General features: G+C 42.0%; 1 protein-coding gene across 8 annotated transcripts in view; it reads left to right on the top strand.

The window, feature by feature from the left end:
* FGGY (FGGY carbohydrate kinase domain containing) overlaps nt 1-20,750 on the top strand; it is a 327,630-nt gene that overhangs the window by 168,423 nt on the left and 138,457 nt on the right. For 4 of the 8 annotated variants that reach the window (XM_049807620.1, XM_049807621.1, XM_049807622.1 and 1 more), the window contains exon 6: nt 5,436-5,517. The exons of 2 other annotated variants lie outside the window; for them this stretch is intronic. The gene's annotated coding sequence lies outside the window, so the exon portion shown is untranslated. Of the gene's footprint in view, nt 1-5,435; nt 5,518-12,154; nt 12,269-19,419; nt 19,499-20,750 lie in introns of those variants that run through there. 2 more of the 8 variants (XM_049807625.1, XM_049807624.1) reach the window with 2 other exon arrangements.

Below are 20,750 nucleotides of genomic sequence, written 5' to 3'. Positions count from 1 at the left end.
ATACAAACCACTTATTCTTTTTCACAGCTGTTCTCCCAAGCATTTTAAGCATACATTTGCCCTCAGCATGCAGGAGATTTACGTATTTCACTTCCATTGACATGGTAGAAGAGACCCTCCTCACTTGCAGATTTGTTCTTTTAATAGGCATCCAGCACAAATGGGAATTAAGTACATGTGTGTGTCCAACAGAGAGTAGACCAGAACCAGCTGTAGGCACAAATAACTGCTTAGGAGGCCCATTTTTTTGTGCTGATTTGGTAACTCACAGGACAGCCAAATCTTCCTTTTTAGGAATGGGAAGAACAGGAAAAATAGAGGACCTCGGCTTCAGATCGTATCACGCGTGGAAGAGGAGAGTCAGCAGGGAAAGAACTCTCCACATGAGGTTCTCCTCTCCCTGCTGGAGCAGCTGGAGCAAATAAGGTTCATCGTGGGCAAATGTGAGCTCATTCTGCCTCTACTCCAAGCTGGCAGAGAAGTCAGGGTGCTTTGGGCTCTGAGTCAATGCTGTGATAACTTGCTCGCGTGACTTACTAATTGAAGCTAGAGATACTTCAAGATACTGAACGTCTGTGGCATAGACATGCTTCCCTCAGTCTTAGTTGACTTATACTCCAAACTGTTTCAAATCATAAATCTAAGTCAAATGTATCGCAAATGGTAGAAGGACAATGTGGATTTGGGGAGAGACAGGTAAGTCTCTGCACACATTCTCACTATCGGGAGATGCCGAGGTGAGTCATCTGCGTTGTATGATGACAACACAAGCTCAAGGAACACAGTCCTCAGCAAAGTCCTTTTAGAATTAGCCACACAACAAGTTGAATTTTAAAGACAAGAGAAAATGGTATTAGGAGGAAAGAAGTGGCAATGACTGAAGCCCTTAATTTGCTGCCAATGATATCTCAAAGTAAGCAATTTCCCAGAGGGTTGTCAGAGATGTGAAATGAATTGTAAGAGCTGCTTTACAGGCATTTGTGGGCACACACACCTGCTTACAGCAAGGGAAAAGACAGTGCGTAAATGTCTGGAATATTACATAAAAGCTGTCTGGTAGACTAGGCAGAGCAATTAAAATCCATCTCGCTTAAACGAACCCTGAGTGCAGGTCAAACAAATCTAATTTTTATTGTTCCTTAAGGAGATGTCTATATAGGAGACAAAAGGGGGATGCGGCCGTCAGGTTAAAAAATCAAGATGCCTTTAAAAAATTAAATGTTCACAATAGTGCTACAGCAAGCTAGATAAATGATATATTACAGTGATGGTTTAAAACTAATTGATGACTAATGTTGTAATGCATTTGTAGCTACACTGATCTATTATATATCTTGGCCAAGCTGAAGGGACACTTCAAGGAGAAAAATTGCTAACTGTTTTAACCTGATGGAACTTGGGGAAAAAATAGTTACTTTAAGAGATAAATGGAAAGGTTGTGACCTCCTAATGTACATCTGGGTCTTGCAATGCAAAATCAAATTATCATTAAACAGAATGTGATCTGTGATAGAATTAAAACAACTACCAACCAGCACAGAAATTTCTGTAGAGGAATACAATAGTGCAGTCTGAGCCGAGACCATTAGCTAAAAAGCTGCCTGGCTAAAGAACTGGTGTAACAAGTTGGTATGGAATTGTTTTGCTCTAAAATGAAAGTTCATTTAATTGGAGACTGCAGGAAAAATGTAACCATATTTACAGCAATTTACATATGTAAGACAGCCTATAAACATTACTTAATTAGTGTATAAATAATTAACAATTTACCCTAAGTTCTGAATAACGTGTCTCTCTGGCTCTTGGAGGGGAGACAGGAAGCCTCATTTTCCCCTCCTCATTTTTGTCATGCCTGAGGCTCATGCCCGCTGGGTTTTACCCTTACAGTTGGAATTCAGAGAAGATGTCAGTCAGGCTCTGCTTATTTTCACATCTAATTCATGCAAAAACCAGGTTTCCTCCTGAGGCAGTAAACTGGCCCAGATTTGCTTCAAAGTTTGGCCTAGGTTCAGTGAATGACTCATTTTAACTAAGGTACATCCATCTTCCTGGCTGAAACACAATATAGGAAGTGTTGTCAAAGAGCAGATACCCCCCCTAGAACTAGACCTTACAGATTCAGGACCATAGAAACCAAAAGTAACAGCTTGTTACATCCCCTGGATTCCTGTTACCCAATATTAAGGACATTGAGTGGGTGTAATAAGAACATCGTTATTCAACCCAGAGTACCAGTGTGGGCTTTCGCATGCTAAACAAGCTGCAAATGGCTGGGATGTATTGATGGAAGCTGAGCTGGGAGGAGTTGCAGTCAGTAAGGCTCCACGGTCCTAGTCTCTGTGCAAAATTCTATGGAATAAATATGGCAACAGGTTACAAATGAAGATAACGTCAGGGGCTGCTGCTAAAACATGGATTACCTTGAAAAGGGCGTGATTATAGGGCCAAAAATACCACTGAGATCCTTAGCCTTGCTCTCAGCCTCTGGCTTGGTTCCCTTTTACAAGAGAACAATCTGACAAAGACAGTGCTCACCACAGGTGACACTAATTTTCTTCTGGTTGAGGTAGCAAGAACATGACCAGCCTGTGATATGGTCTGAGAGCAATGTACGTCTCTATGATAAATTAACCTTCCAGTGGGAAGGGAAATGCTTGCAATGCCAAATTGCAAATATTTTGTACTCTGAAGGGTTTGATGTTCCAAAGCCTTCAGGTATTTAAACTGCTTCCTCATTTGCATTCATTTGGTTTTGGTTTGAAGCCCAATGCAGGCAGCAGCTTGGAAAAATAGTTCTCTAGCTCAAGATGGAGCAGCTGAAGTCTTAATTCTAGAGGTCTTTCTTTTAAAGAGGGACATTACTCTTGGGTCAAAATCTTAAGTTATTCAGATCATGCTATTGGTGTCAGTTTTCAACAACATTAGAAACTCAGTGACATGAGTACCACTGAGCTGACCTAGAACATATGTTTTCTCAAATTATGATAAACAGTCACATCCACAGCTCTATCTGGGATTTCTTTCCCTTCACTAACATACTAAAATAAAGCAATTCTAACAGATATTTTTCCTCCCATATCAAGGTGACTTCCTAAAGCTAGGTGCTGGATAAATAATTCTCGGATGGGCATTTTTTTAAGGTAGAAAAAGCATACAAAATACCTTTAGAGGAAACTTTGAGCTACCAGTTAATTTAAAAGCAATAAAGTAAGGGAAAAAACCTGAGTAAATTTGAAGCATGGCACTAGCCAATCAGATTGACTGTAAATAGGTGGTTGAAAAGGATGAGATTTTATTCTGGAAAACTTGCTTCATTCAGTAAAAGCTTCTTCTCCCTCTTCTCAATTCTTAGAGCTTACTTTAAGATTTTTTGGGGGGGAAATTTGACTTACAGCAGTAGAATATACAAATCAATGAGAAGACAGAGCTAAAGCATCACTCCCTTTGAAGGCAGCAAAAGAGAGTACGTACAGAGGTGTTGGAACCCAGTGGCCTCCCTCCCCAAACCCTGTCACCAGCTTAGCGGGGTCTGTGCAGGCCCCTGTGCTCTGAGCAACCACACGGAGCTCCCACAGGTAGGGTGCCCATCGTGGTGGAGTTGCACCCCGCGCGCAGGCTTGCTTCTTGGCTGCTGACCCTTGGTGGCCAGGATTCTACTGAGGCAAATTTTTGCAGCCCATGGGATAATTATTTGCCCTCCTAATTGTCCAGTCCTGTATCTCCCAAGAAGATGACTTTTCAGTGTGTGTTGTGATGATGGGGACGAGGTGTCAATTAGAAGATCTCATGATATTTCTGTGATTACAACATGTTGTAGGTAAGGAAACTCTTCCCATGTTTGGATCGCACACAGAAACAACGATTCAGTCAGTTCTTGGAGAGGGTGGAGTTATGTACCCAGTCTCGTACTCCTACTTTTGAAACAATCAGACATAAAATAGCCTAAAATAAGAGTGCAGTTACCGTTCATTTGCTTCCTCAATTTTTTATCTTGCTTTATAACAACATTTCCTAGCTGTAGCTGACAGGGCAAAAATGTACAGTATTTTTAATTTTTGTTGTGTCTTGCTTTTTTTTCACTTTCAGTTTTTCAGACTGGTCAATGATTTAAAAAGTTCATTAAAGCTGTGATGCTTTTATCATTGCTTCAGAAAGACAAACTCCAAAATCCAAAGGTTAGCAACCAGAATGTGATTTTAAAGAATGCTTAAAGCATTTTCATTCTGCTGCTTGTGCTTAACACTGGAAGAAACTCTGAACTGCAGCTGTCTTCTGTGCCAAAAGGTTTTTTAACTTTTGTACACGTATGTCTATATATATGGTTTAATTTACTGATAGCATTTGATGCATTTGATTTACACTAAGGCTTTATGATTGTCAGATTAGTGTAAAAATGCAAGTAGGAAATTTAAAATGTACCTTTGATTGTTCTATCTTTTTCCATGTTCTTTCTAATATTATGTCAATAGTCTAAAGGAGTTTTCAAAGTGATGCACTGAACATTGTGACTTGTAAGAGGGCTCAACATTGGGTACATCGTTTACCAGTTCACTGCTGTCAAAAGCTATTGCATCCTTCTTCCCTCTTGACCCAAGCTTGATTAATCTTTCCATAGTTTTGGTTCTGATATGGTTTTGAAACAGTGTTGATTTTCCCAGGAAGCTTTAAGAGCCTAGGCATCTGCTTTATGCTGTTTGGGCAGCTCAAACAACTGCAGAGGGAATGGAATAATCTCCCCCAGACCTCTGACAGCATCCCATTTCCACTGTTTGCACACACACACACCCACACGGTGCCGGGTATGTGCATCACTGGCAGGAAGAGCTGGGGAGACTCCTGTTTTCTCGGCCATGACCTATGATGCTGCATGATTTTAGGAAAGACCAGGTTAGTTCTGGGAGGAGGGAAGTGTTATAGCTCATTTTCTCTGATTCTGCACAGAAGTTTTCAACATCAGTGAGAGCATCAGTGTGTATATTCTGACTTCCATCTGTCATGCAAAGCATAAATCCAAAGCACTATGTGAGATCAGTCATGCCCAAAATATTTAAAGTTACCTAAAATGTTGGAGAATTAATATCTTACATTTTTCTCCAGAGTCCTGAGTGGTGCAGGCATTCTGTTAATCACATATTACATGCTCAGGCAACACATTAAGTTTGTAAAATAGATTTATATAACAAAGATGAACCAGAATTAACCGGATCCACAAATGTCTTTCTACTCACAGCTGTCCATAATTGTTTCATTACATTTCTTTGGGTTTTATCCTGTTTTGCTGTGACCTCCTACTGGCAATGTATCTGTAAGGAAAGAAAAAAAAAGCAAGACATTCTAATGTGTAAGACGTACAAAATAAATCCTGTGACGTTTTCTAATATGTGAGTATTCCTAAATGCCAGACTAAAACATCCCTCCAACGGTTTCTTTTACAGACTTTCCTTGTTCCAGAAACTTGGCCTGAGTTAGGAGGAAACCCCATAACTGTCCCTTAAAAGTTGAATTGCATCAGTGTGGGTAAGATGTTGGGTGAAATTCTTTAACGGTGTAATTCCATGAAAATCAGAAATACTACACCAGGGCTGAATCTACCCCATGGTATAAAATTACCTCCCTAGAGCCAAGACTTTTGGAAACAGTATCATATTTTAATTATAAGCAGACAATTTGTTTTGGGTTGTATACAGAGCATGAAAATCTAACTGCTATAGGAACCAGCTACATATATGGTGATTTTATTCCACTTTCTAGTGCTGTTTGGTTTATTTTTGTATGATTTGCAGGTGGCTAAATGATCCTATAAACTTCTTTTTACGTACTTGAATAAGCCCCTGTTGAATTTAAGATTTTAAAATATTACAGTGCTGGCTTTAGAACATCATTTGCAATGAGTTTTAAGAGAAAGGCTGCATGTTGTTTATAAAATGGGAAGTCCAGATTCCAGTTAACAATCTTATCCTTGGAGAACAGACAATTATATTTTTTACGAATTAACAGATGCTGACGGTACTTTGCCTCCCGTGACTGTGTTCACTAGTGTCTGAATTCAAAGGGCAAAACAGGATCTGTCTGTTGTAGAAAGTCCCCGGCATGGCAACAGGACATGCCGCTTGAAGTGTGCTTGAGCTTTCTTCAACCCTTCTCCACGCTGACTGGATTTTGGCATCACTGTATGATATATCACCACTGTAACAAACTGGTTCACATAAGCTGGTCATGTTCTATGGAAAAAGTCTTGAAGGGATGTTGCAGAAAAATATTTAAGCTCTGTTAGTTATTTTTCACAAGATATAAGGTATTGAGAACTCTGAGGAGCTTGACAGATTTTCACGGCTTGGCTTGCAAAATTCATTTCCAGCTCAACAGATTGTGTTTTCACGATTTTGCACGTCTGGATTTTGGCATAGAGCTATGAGGGAAGATGTCTCTGGCAAATCTGCCTCCCAGACAGAGCGGGGCAGTATGCCTGCTCCTGGTCAGCGAGGAGTCCAGTCCAGTCTGTGAGTTGTAACCTACCTGCCCTCACCTATGTAGTTTCTCTTCCAGAAGGCAAAGGCTGCACAGCTGTAGTTGGCACTGACAGCAGTGATCTCAGGAATTACTAAAATATAAATGTCAAAGTCATATTTCTAATGTTTAAAGAGCGTAAAGGGATATGCAAAAGTTGCAGGGGTATCTGTACTGAGTGCTCACAGACTGATCCTGTTCTGGGGAGCAAACAGAACATTTTCACGTGCCGGCAACACGATGGGTAAAGCAACAATGTGTGCAAAGATTACTGAGCATCCCCTCTGCTACACCACAGCAGTGGGCTTCTCTTCTGGCCAAGCATTTGGGAGGGGAGGGGGTCTTCTCCTTAACCTAATCTGTGGTGATCCAGCAGTCTTCCCAGAGGGAAACGGGTTGATGAAAACATGACTTTAAGCCAGAATTTTTTCAGTATTCACACCACAGGAGGAGTTTGTAAAGGTGGGAAGAGTCGTGCAGGTTCTTCCTTTGTGTATTGCTGTTCAGCAACAAAGTCATCCTATTTGCCCACAAGGATCACATGGTGTCACAGAACTTCACTTATTCTTATGGCATGGGCAGTGCGGTTTTGAAAGAAAAATCCCCATGCTGTCTGGAATGCTCAACTGTTGGGTACCAGAGTCAGAAAACATCCTGCCTGCCGTGAACGTTAGGAAAACAGAGCAGCCCTGACCCAAGTGCCAAGTGGTTTTTTGGAAGGCTCACTCCCTTGAGAATAAAGGATATTGGTACCCAGCCAAAAAGGCAGGCAGGAACAGGCCCTGGGCAAGACACTGGAATTTTGGTGGAGCCTGAAATATTGGATGCTTGTTTGTATCAGGTTCTGACTTTTGTATTAAAAGGTGAGCTACCCAAAATGTAAGGAAATGGGCCACAAAAGGATAAAATCTGAATTATTTTTCTAGCTATATTTAGAGCCGTGTAAAACAGGGATTTCCCTTTTTGGCTGCTCTAGTATCTAAGAGTAACTTAATATCTCTGTTAAAAACAGAAAAAGTTCCCCAAAGGAAATTTCCTTTTTTTCCTACTGTACAGTCAAAAATCCCTTCTTGTTGTTGCATAGTATTCAGTTGGTTTTTACTTCCCTATTTCCCTGTTTGAATGAATAGTCCTAGTCTAATGACTCAGTAAGCATTTCATCCAGAGTATTCCCCAGCTTCTATTTCCTATACCAGTGTTATACTGCTTCTTAAAAATGAGATTGAAAACCACCCTCAGGTGCTTGTATTAACTGCCTAAGCAAGCACATGTTACACGACCCTTTATACATCTTTTCTTCCCTTCAGTTGTTATGCTCATCAATACCTAGGCAAGCAGAATTTTTGAATGCTCAGAGATCCATTTCTGCTTCTGTAAGTAAAGCAATTTGCTTATCTGCGTGTTTTGTTTTGGTAGATGGATTAGTTTTAGATGAAGTTTTCTGCATAGAAATTCTTGAAAACGCCATACATAAGTGGTAAAATTGCAAAAGAGAAGGAGATTATATAGACAGATAGATTTTCTATTATTCATTTCCTCTTTATCTTAAATTCAGAAAGTTTTGAGAGAGAATAGGTTAGATACCTTTGTGGCTTTATGTCTACTGTTGCAAAGCAGCTCAGTAGCCAGCGTGGCTACTCCCTAAACTTCCACCTCCTCTGAAAAAACGTAGGTAATGTGAAGTTGTCCTAGCGATGCTACTTATGCCGTCCTTGGCCTCACTGAAGGCTACTGGATGAGAATATTCCCTTACAGTCTCTCTTTTATCTGTGCTGAAGTTTGGCACTGAACCTGCGTAAGAACTTTTTTTTCCCCCCTGTGGTGGTAGTTTCGGTTATCAATATGTACCCACGCTTTCTGTTTTGGGGCCCAAAAGAAAGCCCCAAAGCCATTTTGGTTCAGCCTCTGGGGTTGAAGATCACCCCACTAGACTGAAAGATCTTGCCTGGTATATTTGAGAATCCTGAATCACCAGATTCAGACATGCCAACAATTTTTGCGCTCACTTATTTTTGCAAAATGCCAGCATTCGCATTTCCAGCACGGCGATGGTAGGCAATTCAGCAAGTCATTCTGCGTGTAGTTTTCTACTAGGGCGTCTCACTTGTGTACATGCGCGCTCCTGAAATGACGGTTTGCACTAAGGTTCAACAGGAGGCTGGGATGCTGGGCCAGAGCTTGCATCCAGGGAGGCCAAGAGACGTTTTTGTGTTGATCTCAGTGGAGCGGGACTGGATCTTTATTTCCTTGACAAGGCTGGAAAATGTTCATTCTGTCTCTTTCCCCTTCACACACATATTTTCTTTTCTTTATAGAATAAGTCATTTGTCTTTATCTCACCATTCACCTCTCTCTTTGATTGCAGTTAATGGAATTGTCACCTTTATGTACTCATGTTCCATTTCTCAACCTGTCTGGACTTTGGCCTCCAAAGGTTACCACTGCTAGTGAAGTAATATGATTAAGTGAGTCTTTTTAGACAGATTTATGCAAGATTTCTTCTCCAGCAAGTGTCACATCTAGTCTAGTTGGGCAAAAGAGAATATTTCAAAGATGCCAACTGTCATCTAAAACCACTAAATTGTTCTGCAGTGCTGGTTGAGAGGACTGCAGGCCATCTCAGAGCAATGCTGATTTACGCTACCTGAAGCTGTACCCCTACAGCCTGAAATACGGGCTTTTGTTAATAATGAAAAAAAGAAGGTTCCTGTCTCACAGAAAGCACATTTAAAATGGAATTTTCATTAGTTACTCTGTAATGAAAAGGCAAAAGGCTATATTTTACGTGAATCTGTCCAGAATCTTGGAAAAAGAGGGAGGTTATTTGAAGCAGTAATATCTGAAGCAGAACTACAACAGCCACACTCTAAACAGAAAAAAAGTGGTCTTGTGTTCCTTTTAAGGTATATATATCGACAAGATATTTTCAAGTTTATAGAAAGATTTTGAAATTATAGAGGATTCACTGCACGCGTCTACTTTTCTTGCATTTGGTATGAAGCACAAATTAATCACCATTATTCTGCACTAATATAACACCTCTTAACCCTCAGCTTTCAGAATATTTCAAAGGAGTAATGAATTAAGCCTCATGTGGTCTTGGGAATATGTGATAATCTAAACTCTGATCTTTCATTTAAAATAAAAGCATTTTCAGGACTTTGGTTTTGGAGGCTGGAGATCTTGTAACTGTTCTTGAAAATATCTTCATTTGTCAGCCCCTTGGAAAGAAACCATGTGAGTGCTAGAGAAGTGTAATGAAATGGAAAAATGCGTTAAGGAAAAGTTAATACATTTGTCTGTACTTAGACAGTTTTTTATTTTTTTTCCCCTGCTATTTATTGGAGCAAAGACCTGGATAAATTGAGATACTAATGTGATATATGTGTAGAAAAGGCAAAATTGATCCCTGTCTGTAACTAAAAGGGTGCGTAGGGAATTATTATTGCCACTGTCAACTTACTAGCAAGACATCATTTTGAACATTACACATTATGTTGGGCTGTGATCACTTATGTTCAGAAAAGATGAATTCTGACTGAAACAAGTGCAGAGAAAGCTTATTAGATAATCTGAAACTTGCTGTTATGAAAGAAAATGTAAATGGTTAATGTTTAATTTGGCAAAACAAAAGTTAAGAAGGGATGTAAATGGTGTCTACATATACACTGTGGGAGCAGAACAAGCATTATTTGTATTAAGAGAAAGTGTTAGCCATCTATGAATATACAGAGGACAGAATGTTTTTAATGAACAGAGGAACAGGATTCTGGAACAAAACAGCGAAGAAGGGAGATGTTGGGAGGGTGAAGAGCAAGAGCTATAAACAGGAGCTCAGCATGTGCACGGAAGGGTTTATAGGATTTGATTGTCAGTGAGAGTAGAAGCACACTCAGGTCTGTTTCTTTGGGCTTCATTTTACTGCTTTTCAGTTGAACAAAACATTTTGGTATATTCACAGTCACAGTACTTTGTTTTGGGTCACTGAACTAACGTGAAACAGCTTGTTTGTGTCTCTGAACTTAATACTCTCCGTGGTGCACTTCCTTGGTCAGAGTGGTAGCCTTACGCTAGGATTTGTTCCCATGGGCCAGGTGCCCGCGTGCCTGGGCTGGTCTGACTCAGATCGGGACGTACACGTCTCAGAAGAGAGAAATTTGCATCCCACTCCAGGAGGTGCAGACCTCCCGGGCAGCAAAGCAGAGCATGAGAGCACACGCTCCCACCGTGCAATGAGCTGACCTGGAATTACAGTCAGGAGGGTGGTATCTATCTATTCAAAGAAAAACATTTGGACCAATGCAAGAAAACTCCAAATACTTCAGTTTGCGTCTAATGTCCTTTCCTACCCCGCCTAGATGCAAGGTATTCCCAACGGCAAGTCGATTTTCACTCAGAAGATTTCAGTTTTGTAGAAGTAGTGTTTTCCATCAGAAAATCATTCCAACGGAAAATTACTAACTGGTTCTAATACAAAGTGACTAGCGAAGCTCTCAAAATGATTCAGTGGCAAAGCTGGAATGAGAACCCACAGCTTCTGACCACGAACCCTGTGCTCTAACCACGAGACAACACTCATCTTTCCCTGAGCAAGGTTGTTCCTGCAGTATTTCTGCCTGGGCCAAAGTGGGAAAACTCTGGAAATGTTGCAAGAGAGCTTTTTGCTACACGATTTCCTGCTGTAGAATATTTGGGGGATAACGGGAAAAATCCCCAGTGGCTCCCTGGGGCCTCTTCAGAAGTGTTTGGACATCATGGGAATGTGAGGGTTTCCATCCGCTCCTCCCTACGTGGGTTGTGGAGGGAGGTGGTGGGGTCTGGTCCTACCCACCGCCGTAGCGCGCAGCCGCTGCTGGCCAGTCTCTCTGTTTTCAAGGGATGCATTTGAGGGGATCCTACTGCCCTGCCCTGCCCTGCCCTCCATTTTTAGCAGACCTTAAATAAACCGACGGTTTATTCCCGACATCAGGCATTTTACCAGTTTTCAGTTAAAACTCCCAAACGGAGTAACCCCGTGCAGCAAATCTAACTCACGGCCTGCAGTCCCGTTTTATTTATTTAAGAAGCGATTATATATTTATGGGTCAAGGTGGGGGATGTCCTCAGTCCAGACATACCCTTCTGCTCGTTCCCCTGTATTGAGTCTCCCCTTGGCTCTCGCTGTGGCTTCTTGCACCGCTTAAATGCAAAATGCTTCTGCAACCCCCAATATTTTTGCAGTCTTGTAGGACAACAGGGCTGCGGCTGAAAAATACGATTTGGCAACAAACCCTTTAACGAAAAGATCCCCCCCCCCGTTTCTGTTTTATTCGCTTTTAAATAAAGGAGATATACGATTCCCTTTCCGAGGCAAAAATACTCGTATCAGTTGAATTCCTGACAGGGCGCAGTGCACTCTCGGCTTTCCAGGGCAGTGCAGCTTGACAGCTATGCCTAACACACAGCAGATCCCTTTAACGGCGCTGGGGGCGAGAGCTCCACACGCGGGCCCCCAAATGCAAACCAGATGCCGGCACCGGCCGGCTCAGCCTTCAAAGGCGAGCGGGGGAGGCTCGGCCGCTCCCGCCTCCCCTTCCCCGCCCCGACGGGGAACGGCAGCGCAAGCGCGGCCGGGCCCGGGGAGCCTGGGCGGGGGGGGGGGGGAAGAAGCGCGGCGGGCTTCCCGGCAGCGGCCGGCGGTCAGGAAATTGCCCTGTCAGGAAAAGCGCGGTTTCTTTAGCCCGCTCCCTGCGCAGCTAATATAGTGTTTCAGTTTGGACAAGTAAGTGACTGACGCTAGCCAAAGCCCGGTGGCGACTAGCCGCGGCCGGGCGGGCTTCTCCTCAGGCAGGCGAGGCTGGGCGCCGCCCCTGAGGGGAGCGCGCGCGCCCCCTCAGCCCCGCGCGCGCCGCCGGCGGCCGTTAACGGCGGCGGCTGGGCTGGGCTGGGCTCGGCTCCTTCCCTGTTCGTGAGGTGCTGCTGGTTGAGAAACCCTGTCGCGTTTGTGGTGTTGGTTTTGTTGGGTTTTTTTGTGTTTTTTTTTTGTTGTTGTTGTTTGTTTGTTTTTTTTTTTTTAATTGAAAAACCTGTGATGGCCGTGCGTAACACCCGTCTCCGGCCTTCTCCCCAGGGAACCCCTCTCGCCGCACCCCCCAAGGCCGCATGCAGCTTGCCCAGGGCGTTCGTTGGCTGCGCGATTAAATTGTTCCAAAGTGGTTTCAGGGCCTGGTTTTCGCGTCGCTGATGGGGCATTATAGGATTTACGTTCTAGCCTCCCAAGCCTGGCTTCCCGAAGTTTGCTTTTACTGATGGTTCTCAACAGCACAGCCTATATATAACGCCTAAATTTAATGAGAATGGGTCTGCCCTTTTTCACAGTCCCTTTGCGTTGACAGGCTCCAGGCAGCACAGGGGGTGCGCAGAGCCTGGGGAGGCACTTGAGATTTTGCAGGGTTGAGGTAGGCACGTCCCTTCCTCCCAATGCCTCCTGCTGCAGACGGCGGTGTAGGGGGTCACCATTTTCCCTGCTGCCTTTCCCCGAGCTTTAAATGGCAGCGCTCGGGTGACCTGACGTAGGCAGGTGGGACATACGCCGCTTACGTACTTGCTTAATCCTCCAGATCCCTGGGAGATTTCCTTAAATGTATTTCTTGCCCTTACTCAAGTTGGTAGTTTCCAGTCTTGTGGCTCTGGCACAGGTATTGCTGGCAGGGGTGTGCTCTCGCTGCTTGCTTCCATCGCTGCCTCCTTCCTCCTCTCACAGCTCTGTTTTCTCGCACCTTTGCACCACTGTCTCCTTTGCATGGTGGTTGCTCCTGCGTTCTCGTAAAGCTTGTGGGCTGGCATGGAGCCCACCCCAATAACCTGGTGGAGTTTACTTGTGTTCGGCTTCAGACCTCCCCGTAATGGCCGTGTTCCTCGCTAGTGACGTGCTCTGCACCGTTTAGGAACTGGTGACCTTGCAGATTCTTTCTCTACTGAGGTGCCTGGGACTTGTTAGCTAGTTTAATAAATTTAGCATCAGTGCCTCTTCTCTGGAGAACACTTAAATATTGGGGAAAGAGAGGAGAGGGCTCTCTCATCTCTTGAGGTTCTTAGAAAGTAATAAACAGACTCATAACTGTGAAGGTGGTCTTGTTTTTCATACTCATGTATTCACTCATCCTGGAAGATCATTTGCTTAATTTATTGAAATTAACTTTTTTCTAAATGTACTTAAATATAGTACAAAAACATACTGAAATTTTAAAGTGTCTTTAAATGTTAATGGCCCCCTTTCCTTCAGGAATATGTACTTGCATATGGTAAAGAAAAAAAAAAAAGGCAGCTCTTTTTTTTTTTTCTTTTTTTTTTTCTTTTTTTTTCTTTTTTTTCCCTGGGAAGGGTGCCTGGGACAGGAGGATGAAAGAAGAAAACAGGGGGAATTGGGTTCTTGTAGGTACAGCTGTTCCCTGCTGTAAGAATCAGGGCAGAAATAAATTTAGAGTGTCAGGAGAGACTAAATAAACTAGTACTTTGCTGGGAAGTTTTTATGGGTATTCTTAGCCACTTTTGTTACTCTGTCCTGTGTTGCTAACAGTCCTACAGCTAAGTTATCATTTGAAACTGCTGTTTCTTTTGAAAAAGTCATCCTCTTCCCAAATAAGGGCTCTTAGCCATTTTGTTTCTTGTACTTCCTCAATAAGTCTGCCTTCTCTCTTTCAATAAGCCATTCTTCATTTAAGCATTCTTTTGATTCTGTTAGAGGTTGATCTGTTTCCTGAGAACTAGTAGATTTACAGGAGAGGATCAGAACAGCTCTCTTGCGAGTTCCTGTTTTGTATCTTGGGCTTTTCTAATGACTTAAATTGATTTTTTATTTTTTTTTTTTTTTCCCTTGGTGCCTGCCATTGCAATATCAAAGAGCCTGGTGTGCAAAATCAACAGTAGTGGTATGGCCTTGGTAGAAAGGTGTTTCTGAGCTTCATTTTCAAAGGGAAGTCTCTGGTCAGCATTGTCTGGCTTTTTGGCTCGTGTTAATACCTTCTGGTTGGTGCCTTGAGCTGCCTTCGGTTTCCCCTCTGCATTTCCATGTGCGAAAGGGAAAGTACACAGACCGTTCATAAAATAAAGTTTGAAAATTTTGTGACCTTCAGCTGTTTGAGGCAAGCAAGCTTATAAGCCCTTGACTTCTGGTATGTTTTGAGAAAGTCATTGAAGGGAACTTACAGAGAGGTGTTGGTCTGATACCCTTTCAGGCTTGTCTTTGTAGGAGTTTGAAATTTGAAATTATGAGACTGATTGGATCATTAAGAAGGCAGATTTTGCATTGATAAAAACAAACCAAAGAAACAAAACCCTCCAGCTGTGTGTGTAGGGAGAAGGAAGAGAACTCACATGAGCAGATGTGATTCTTCCTTCACTGTAAAAAAGAAAAGGATGTAGACATGTTATACACGTACGGTCTATCTAGATATCTGATTTTTGTGCAGAATTTGTGTTTCTTTTAACCTAAGCTAATGTGCAACCTCGCTTCCTCTTCAGTAGTTGTGACAGGAACTTCAGGGCTAGTGTTTTTGGAATTGCAGCCCAAATAAATGTTTAATTTTAAAATTACAGATTACTTAGGGCTGTCATTCTCATGCTCTTACTATGCAAGAGTGAACAAATACTGTATAGTAAACTGTGCGTTCAGCTTATAGACACATGTTTGCTTCTGGGCTGAGCATCTTGAAAGAAGTGGTATACAGCATGTCTTTAAAAATTGATTTCACTGTTGCATCTACTACTGGCCTAAATGTTCCAGTATCTGCCAGGAGTAATTATAGACAGTTGGTTCAGATGTTGCTTAAATGTGTAAGCCTTGATGGGAAATGCAGTGGATTTCAGCCAGAATGCTAATTTTGATGTTTTGTCATTTCATAAAACTGTGAACTCGGAACAAATTATTTTTATACTGATCTGCTGATACGTAATCACACAGCTAGTGCCAAATTCAACCTTGATGTAGCACTGGAATCTACAGATGTGATTAGAGTTAGAGTATCAGCATTAACTGAAGTTGGCTAATTTGGTATCCACAGTAGCATGATGGCTTTATTTACCCAGGATTCCAGGTCAGTGTATGTGCCCTGCACTGAAGTTCATGGTGCTGAGGCTGGTTTGCTCCAGGAATGCAATTTAAAGCTAGTGTGTGTGTGTGGTTACATGAACTGTAAGTGTGCCTTCTGAAGTGCATTCTACTCCAAGTTATATTTTATGATTTAAACAGATATTTTATAAATTAACATTATTGTGCTAGGGATGTGTTTACTGTGTGCTGCTTTTTTGGTGTTTTGTTGTGTGTTTGTTTGTTTATTTGTTTCACCATTCCCATTATACCTCAGAAGAGAATGGAAAAATAAAAAAGTCACAGTACAGGAATTTGCCTCTCTTTTACAGGCAATGAACGGAGATTGTTCTTTCTGTCCAGCATGGGGTAGGTTAAAGTGACAGAGACATAGGAATAAGAAAGATCTTCCTTAGCACTAGTTTGATAAGCTGATGGATCCAACCACTTGGATCCATCAGTCATTTTGGAGCCTGTTACCTCCTTTCAACTAGTCATGAAGCTGTTACAGCTAGAATTTATGTAATAATCAGATGGCTTTTTTTTCCACCTCACAGTCAATGTAAACAAGATAGTGTCTTCTTTCAGAGCTTCAAGCATTCTGCAGTGTCATTTGGGACATGTCTGTTTGCCAGATCATTAGCACAGCCTTTAGGGATGCATGCAGCTGTGGTGTCAGAGGAGGGAGTAGATCTAAGTAGGTTGGTGTGCATGAATTGTATTGATTGCCATTTTCAGGGTGCAGAAAAGAAAGGGTGCTGCCATATACCCTCTTAATTCCTTAGGTTTTCCTGAGTGAGAATTGTGTCTTGGCATAAACTGATCAACATTTCCTCTGTTTGACAAACTGTAGGTTATGGCAAGCATTCAAAATCCTGCAGACGTGTGAATGCACCTGTGACGTTCACAAGTGTCAAGAGTTTAATCCTGAACTACTAATATGGCTGGGAGTTTTGCCACTGACTTTAATGGATGCAGGATCAGACCCTGCTTTTGAAGTGACGGCCCAGTCCAAGCCGGGCCAAGAGAGCCCCAGAGGGATTTGGAGCTGTTAGGTTTCCCCAGTAGTGTGAGCCTTCTCATCTCATTTTGTGTGTTCTGGTGGCTCTTTGCTCAGCCTTCCTTCTTCCTGAGAGCTCCTCTCTGCAGCTGTTTCCTGCGGTTCCTGGTGTTAGATGAGCAGTGAGGCAGAGTGCGCTGAACTTCTTTCTTTTGTGCGGCATGGTTACAGGCTGGGGACCAAATGGGGCAGCCCAGTTGTTTACCGCTGTCACACGGATAATCCTAGAGTGAGAGAGCTGGTCTGTCTGTGGTCTCACAGGCTGTCTCTGGCCAGGCAGCCTGGCAGCTTTGCAAGGCATGCTGTGACATTAGTCTCATGCCTGTTGCAATGCAGAGCCTATCAGGGCATGCAACAACCGTGTGGGTGCCTTGGTCTTCCTTCCAAAGAAGATCAGGTTGAGTGGTAGCCTTAAGTCTTCTCCAAGCATGTAGTTGGGAGGAGCTCCTGGGTTCCTCTGTTTAGCCATACTTTAAGGGCCAGTGTTTTGGGAACTGCCTGAAGTTTGAAATCCCTGGCCTTCAACAGCCACCTCTCTGCTCCAAAGCAGCACCTCTCCTTTGACAGCAACGCGTTATTTTTCTGCTGTGAGCATCTCTGAGCAATATCTCTACTTGCCCGAAGCGGTCTTGGGATCATTGCTTGCTGCTTATTAATACTTACTACTGCACTGTATGATGCTACTTATTATTGCCACATCCGTGAACAGTCAGAGAGCAGAAAAATGCTTTTTGATTTACCTGACCATGTTAAGGTTGTGAGTTCAGCTCATCATCCATGGTCTGTAGATAGTTGCAGTAAGCCTTCTGGGGATGACTGAGAATGCAATGTAAGCATGACTGCATGGAGAAGGTAAATACGGAGCAATTGCTTAATGTCTCCTCTACCTCAGGAGGTCGGGCCCATCAAACAAAACTAACAGGTGGCACCCTCAGAACAAGTGAAAGGACTTTTTCTTGCATTGTTTACACAGAACTTTATAACTCACTACCACAGTAGATTGCAGTTACAAAAATTTCCCTGGATTCAAAAAAAGCACAAACATTTTCAGAGAGGAAAAAGCCTTCAAGGTCTGCTAATCTTAAAATTTCTGGCTCAGGAAGTGCCTCTACAATAGCAGGAGGAGGAAGGTGTCTTGGGGAAGTATTGCTGGATGAAAAGGACAGGCATATCTTTTCTTATGGCTTCTGCTCTTTATGGCAAGATACTGTACTAATTGGACCTTTCATCTGACCCAGTGCAGCCATGCTCTTCTCTTTAATCAGGGTCCAGAATGCCGTTGCTCTTATTTGAGCAATGGTACTATGGGCTGTATGTGCCAGTGTGAGTTTAAGAGAGAAACTGGAAGGAGAGTGTAATTTTTCTGTTTTAGTACAGAATCTCTTCTAGAGCAGATGATAAACAACTCTGTTGTATATTTAAGAGCCTGATATTTGTTGACACTGATCATGCTGACATCTTTCTGCTGTTCGTGAGTGAGATATCTATGTAGGCAGTAGAAGCTGAAAATAAATAAATTTTGGATCTCATTTCTTAGAAAAATTTGCTTAGTCATTTTTATTTCTCTGCTAATTAGTTACACAAGGATAAACCGGGATATGTCTTGCTTTGTATCAGAGCAGGTGGAAGTAGTTTGGTCTGAAAGTATTTAAGATAGAAAAGATAGAATTAAAGGGCAGAAGGCAGCGATGAAGTAATGGCTTTGTCTTGGACACTGAGAGAGGGTGGAAAAAAAAAAAAAAGATACAGAGAGACATTACAGAAGATTAGTACATAGTGAATTATTTATAGAGAGAAAAGGAGATACTAGAAAGTAGTGGAATATTTTCAGTCCTGTGGTGGGATTTACTGAGACTATGTTACGGTGTTGGTGGGGGCAATTGGGAGGGTTTTGGTGGAACAGTCTAGGTACTATGGGACTGGGAGTTGGGGTTTGATTCTACTACTACAATGTGGTCCCTTCCACTATTTGAAGCTCTTTTTCCTTGTTCTAAGATGTGAGAAAGCTCCACAGGATTTACCAGAGAATGGATAAAATAATCTAGAAGTGTGTGATTTTTAGTGAAGAAGCATACTTTCCAGATTGTTTTTTATTTATTCTAGTTTTGTTATTGTTAACACAGTCCTCGCATTCCTAAGACGGAGATCTCCTGCATGTACGTGTTTCTGTTTTGGGAAGGGAAAAGGGGAGGTGAGGTGTGCTTTTGTTCCTTGTTTTTGTTTTGTTTGCTGTTAGGTAGCTGAAAAATAAATGCTTGTTGATAGTTATAGCATAGTCCCTTGGGCATTTAAGGGTATTATTCTATATTAGTACTGCCCTTCAACGCAGCCTTAGAATTCCCCATCTGCTCCCACTCTCCCACACAGACATGTGCCTTCTTTGTCTCTTCACATCCAAACAGGAATTAAAGATCCTGGAAGAGGAAAGGGAGTTCACTGTCTTCAAGAAGAGATTGCCACTCTACCACCACCACCACTTTTGTTAGTTTACTGTAACCCTAGAAAGCCAACAAAGTGCTGAATTTCCAATATAATGTCAAAAATGCTTCTTTAGTTTTATCTCTTCTACAATTGAAAAACAGCTTTTATTTAACATGTTCAGATCTTTTCACATTAAGATTATGAAGCCTAATTTGAGCCTGTTAATCTTTTTCTCAGTAATCCATATGAAAGCACAGCTGCACTACTAAAAACATACTGTTTATCCATGATCGCTGGGTCTGGGCAGCCTGCAGCGTTCCAAAGATCAAAGTTTAAAACAGACGTGCCAGTCCTTCATAATTCTTTGTATTTAAGCACACGATACCACAAAATCTATACTTGCTGCTGATAAATACTTCTGCTGAGCTTCGGCCTGCGTGCATGTGAGTATGCAGCCTTCCTGTACTGTAGCTTTAACAGAAAGGTACATCCTGGCAATTTGATAACCGTGAAGTAAGGTAGGACAGACTGAGTTTAGTAGTGAGTTGTAATTGATCAGTCATCTGGTTACTTAGTCATTCCTTTTAAATTAAAGTAAATAATGTTAAGGATTTTCTTTTTTTAAAGAAATATTTTTGCAAGTGACAGTTTCACCCCTCCTTTTTTTTTCATTGCCTATGTGGGAAAACTAGCACATTTGTTTAAGGATAAACTGGGAAGTCTGTGGTTTCCAGCATGCACATTTTGAATAATATTTATACAGACTATTATTTAATGGGCCATATAAATATTTATCATATGCTGTAGCCCTTTGATCATAAATGCTTGTTTGAAAAGCCATTCTGTCCCTGCTGTGATTTGCAAAGAAAGAGGCCATTGCTGTTTTAGTGCTTGGAGGGAATTTTGGCTTCTTGTCCTCTCTTAGCAGTTATTGTCGTGGACTAACGTGGTCAAGCTGGACATGTCTTTTAAAAATCCCCCTCCCCTCTTTCTGTTTGCACATTCAAATAATAGGTTGTAAATATGAGATCCTAATTCTGCAATGGACAGGCAAAGCTGTATTGAAGTTTTGGAGGCCTTTTTCTTGGCTGCAAGAAGCCAGGCTTCCCGAGTTAGGTACTTCAAGAGTATAGAAGGTAGTGGTATTATCACCACTGCTTTCCATCACTTGGGAACTCCATAAACATGGATCATCCATGCATCAAATATTTTGGTGTCTTGTTAGGAATATTGCACTTGAGGAATTGACCTGTCTGACTGGGCCTTTAGGACTTTTTATATCAATCATTTTTCTAGTTTGCTGTTTTCCTCGTGATTGTATTGGCTGCAGAAGCTGTATGCTAAGAATCCAGTAGATATAAAACTTTGATTTGGATTTTGTTTGCACAACAAAGTTTTATTTGCACAGCAAAGTTTTCTTTGCATGTGGCAACGAATGTTGGTGTCCGGATTCCAAAGCAAGAATTTTGTGCTGGGACCTTCTTACCTCTGAACTCCATTAAAGAGTTTCTTCATTTCTGATTTGGAGCTTCCTCTTGTACCAAAGGAACCTTCTGTAAACAAAAATGAGTTATAACATTCCTCTTTGAATTCTTATTAAAGTACTTTGACTAAATATTTTCCACCAACCTCACTGCTGAGTTCTTAGGTTCTCAAGAAATACCTTTAGGCAGAGTCTCTAACTGGTGACACTTA

The sequence above is a fragment of the Accipiter gentilis genome, chromosome 8 (genome assembly GCF_929443795.1).
Source record: "Accipiter gentilis chromosome 8, bAccGen1.1, whole genome shotgun sequence".
In the NCBI taxonomy this organism is placed as follows: Eukaryota; Metazoa; Chordata; class Aves; order Accipitriformes; family Accipitridae; genus Astur; species Astur gentilis.
Note: the sequence above shows the minus strand (reverse complement) of the source record. Positions and strands in the feature narration are given on the sequence as shown.